This window comes from Phocoena phocoena, chromosome 6 (assembly GCF_963924675.1).
Source record: "Phocoena phocoena chromosome 6, mPhoPho1.1, whole genome shotgun sequence".
Lineage (NCBI taxonomy): Eukaryota > Metazoa > Chordata > Mammalia > Artiodactyla > Phocoenidae > Phocoena > Phocoena phocoena.
The window spans coordinates 56,646,993-56,651,508 of record NC_089224.1 but is presented as its reverse complement, the minus strand read 5'-3'; the positions used below and the strand labels follow the sequence as shown (position 1 = coordinate 56,651,508).

At 33.4% G+C, this 4,516-nt stretch overlaps 1 pseudogene; it reads left to right on the top strand.

Annotated features, from left to right (window-relative positions):
* Positions 1-1,345: 1,345 nt before the first annotated feature.
* On the top strand, positions 1,346-2,513 carry LOC136124423 (nucleosome assembly protein 1-like 1 pseudogene; annotated as a pseudogene).
* Positions 2,514-4,516: the final 2,003 nt, after the last annotated feature.

Genomic DNA, 4,516 nt, shown 5'->3' with positions numbered 1-4,516 from the left:
TAATATAAGCATATTTTTCTGGAGTTCTACATTTCTGATAGACTACAATCACAATATAATTAAGTCTTATTAAAACTTTATCCATTAAAAAATATATTGTTAGTCTTGCATATTATTTCTAAGACTTCAGAAGGCTTCTTGGTAGCTTCAATATACTCATTTGTCCTACCAAGATTAAAAATGTTTCTTATCTCCAGAATCTACTCTCAAAACTGCTCTTTATGGTAATAGTCCTATTCAGCATCTATAACAGTGCCTAACATACTTAATAAATATCTGTGGAATGAATAAGTAAATGAATAGTCATGGAGAATGACACAGATATACACCTGCATGTGACAAATACTAAACTTGGACAAATTCCCAGTCATAAGAAAACTAAACAAAACCTAACAAAACAAGTCAATGGAATAATTTATGATCCATTGGAAAACTGAGCTTTCTTTCAGGCTTGGGACAAATGGGATGTTGCTTACTTTCAGGATTAGTCTAGGTATCATTTACCATCACGCTTAAAAATCAGTTGGGTTTTGTGTGAAGTGTGGGAATAAGATTCACTGAAAACCCTAAGTTAAAATATTCTTTTTCTTCCCCCTTATCTAACTAATGCCCCCTTCTATCTGCCAGGATTACATAACGGTTATTGAGTGTCTCTGCAACCTTCTTTTCTCTCAGCTCACCTTTGGAATTCTCCAGTTAGAAAGTAATGATTCCTTAGAACATTTGCTCTTAAATTAAACTTTTATTTTCCATGGGGAAGGTTAATAGTGTTTTGGATAAAAACAAAACAAAACAAAACACTAGGCTCACCATTGTCACAAACATGCTAAAGTTAAACCGTTATCATGTTCTCCTACTTCTCAGAAATAATGCACCTTTTTCAAACACCAATGGTATTGTCTATTGCAGGGCAAAGGTCTTCTCTAAGGTAATACTGCTGGGAACTAAAACAGACACAGACATTGAAATGGTAATACCTTATTCATGACCATATGCTGCTACTGATTTTTGCATCAAGGCATTTATCAATTTATTCCTTTTTTTCTTCTTGTTTCAACAGACTCATACTATTATTATTAAAAGTAAAACATGTAATAGGAAGATGAATAAGTAATCTAATATTCACTGATTGATATATTCAGCAGCTACTATATTACTTTTACCTTGTATAGACATGAGAAATGCATTCATAATAAAACATGATTAAAAAATTAAGTGTAGCTTTTTTAGCGCCACCTGCCCGCCGCGCCGCCTTCTGCTCCTCCCGCCGCCGCCCTGAGTCACTGCCTGCGCAGCTCCGGCCGCCTGGCTCCCTGCGCTAGCAACCGATATTTGACGTTCATACAACATGGCAGACATCGACAACAAAGAACAGTCTGAACTTGATCAAGATTTGGATGATGTTGAAGAAGTTGAAGAAGAAGAAACAAAAATCAAAGCGCGTCAGCTGACTGTTCAGATGATGCAAAATCCTCAGATTCTTGCAGCCCTTCAAGAAAGACTTGATGGTCTGGTAGAAACACCAACAGGATACATTGAAAGCTTGCCTCGGGGAGTTAAAAGACGCGTGAATGCTCTCAAAAACCTTCAAGCTAAATGTGCACAGATAGAAGCCAAGTTCTATGAGGAAGTTCATGATATTGAAAGAAAGTATGCTGTTGTCTATCAACCTCTATTTGATAAGTGATTTGAGATCATTAATGCCATTTATGAACCTACAGAAGAAGAATGTGAATGGAAACCAGATGAGGAAGATGAAATTTCAGAGGAGCTAAAAGAAAAGGCCAAGATTGAAGATGAGAAAAAGGATGAAGAAAAAGAAGACCCCAAAGGAATTCCTGAATTTTGGTTGACCGTTTTTAAGAATGTTGATGTGCTCAGTGATATGGTTCAGGAACATGATGAACCTATTCTGAAGCACTTGAAAGATATTAAAGTGAAGTTCTCAGATGCTGGTCAGCCTATGAGTTTTGCCTTAGAATTTCACTTTGAACCCAATGAATACTTCACAAATGAAGTGTTGACAAAGGACATATAGGATGAGATCAGAACCAGATGATTCTGATCCTTTTTCTTTTGATGGACCAGAAATTATGGGCTGTACAGGGTGCCAGATAGATTGGAAAAAAGGGAAGAATGTCACTTTGAAAACCATTAAGAAGAAGCAGAAACACAAGGGACGTGGGACAGTTCATACTGTGACCAAAACAGCTTCTAATGACTCTTTCTTTAATTTTTTTGCCCCTCTTGAAGTTCCTGAGAGTGGAGATCTGGATGATGTTGCTGAAGCTATCCTTGCTGCGGACTTTGAAATTGGTCACTTTTTACGTGAGCGCATAATCCCAAGATCAGTGTTATACTTTGCTGGAGAAGCTATTGATGACGATGATGATGATTATGATGAAGAAGATGAAGAAGCGGATGAGGAAGGGGAAGAAGAAGGAGATGAGGAAAATGATCCAGACTATGACCCAAAGAAGGATCAAAACCCAGCAGAGTGCCAGCAGCAGTGAAGCAGGATGTATGTGGCCTTGAGGATAACCTGCATTGTAATAGCCTAAACACAGCTATTATTTACTTATAGCCTTATGTTTTTGTATTTTCTCGGTAGACTCGTTTTTTTTTAAAGGAAAGGAACTGATATTTTAAAGACCAAATTTGTTCTACTTATCATTTTAACTAGTTTTTCTGCCAGATACATTGAATGCACAAATTCTCTCACGCATGTTTGTTCATTGCTACATATTTGGTCCTTCCTGGAGTATTTTTATCTTGTAACTATTAGATTACAGTTATGAAAATGAACAGAACTGTGAAATAAACCAGATTTTTTGTCTTGCTAATTTTTTTCCTGAAGAACCAAAGTATTTTTTCAGCGGGTAGTTGAATGGGTTTAAGTTCACTTGCACTAGCTGTGCCTTTCATTACTTTGTTACAGAAATACAGTGACTTATACTAAGACAATTCATCATTTAAAAAACAACACTTGTCAAGACAAGTATATGGTTAAGAATTTCCAATAAGACCACATCTGATAACTTAGATTGTTAATGGATTTTTGTATTTCAGGTGACAGTTACTATAAAGAAATCTTATTAACTAATAGTATGGTTATTGGTTACCACAGGGAGGTGAATAAAACCTAGTATTTTCAGAAAAAAAATTAAGTGTAATAGCTATTCTATTCACTTATAACTTATTTGAAAAAAAAATACTGGAGATACTATATTTAGAACAAGTCAACAGTAGAGTGAAAAAGAATGGATCTGAAAGAAATATAAACTTAATAAACTTATCAAGTTCATATTATGTGCAATGTGCTTCAAATATACAGATGGTTAATAATTTAGAATTTACAGAGACAAATTAAAAATTATTACACTCACCAACCATATCAATAATTCCATCAAATATAAGTGCTCTAAACACACCAATTAAAATACAGAAATTTTTAGACTGGATTAAAAAATAGGACTGTACTATACGCTACTGAAAAGAAACTTACTTTAAATATAAGGACATAGCTAGATTAAAAGTGCAGAAAAAGATATATCCTTCAAACACCCAAAAGAAAGGGACTATTTTTAATATCAGACAAAGTAGGTTTCAGAACACTGTAAAGAGAGACATTACATAGTGATAAATGGGTCAAACTACCAAGAAAATATAAAAATACTAAATGTGTAAGCATCTAATAGAGCTTCAAAATACATGAAGCAGAAACTAATAGAAGTAAAAGGAGAATTAGATAAATCTGCAATTATAGTTGGAGACTTCAACACTCTTTGCTCAACAATTGATAGAACAAGAAGACAGAAATCATCAAGTATACAGGAGATATGAAAAACACTATTAAACAACTTGACCTATAAATTGTTATTTATAGAACACTCCACCAATAACCACAGAATACTTATTATTTTCAAGTGCACAAGAAATTTTAACCACGATTGACTCTACCTTGGGCAATAAAATAAGCCTTAAAAATGTAAAAGAATAGAAATTATGTAAAGAATGTTTTCTTTCTATAATATACTAATGTAGAAATCAATATATATTTTTTTAATCTAGAAAATTCCCCAGTATTTGGAAATTAAGCCACACATTTCCAAGTGAACCCATGGATGAAATAGAAGTCATAAGGGAAATTAGAAGCATTTTGAATTGAATAAAATTGAAAACACAACAGATCAAAATTTGTTGGGTGTAGTTAAAGAAATATGTAGAAGGAAATTTATATAATTAAATTCTTATATTAGAAGAGAAGAAAGACTCAAATCAATTATCTAATCTTATCTTCCATCTTACAAAACTGGAAAGAGAAAAGCAAGCAAAAGGAAGGAAATAATAAAGATAAGAGCAGAAATAAATAATGTAGAAAACAAGTAAACAATACAGAAATCAATAAAACCAAAAGCTAGTTCTATAAAAAGATCAGTAAAATTGATAAACCTCTAACCAGACTGACCAAAGAGAAAAACAGAAAGAATATAGAAAATCAAGAATGTAAAGGTAG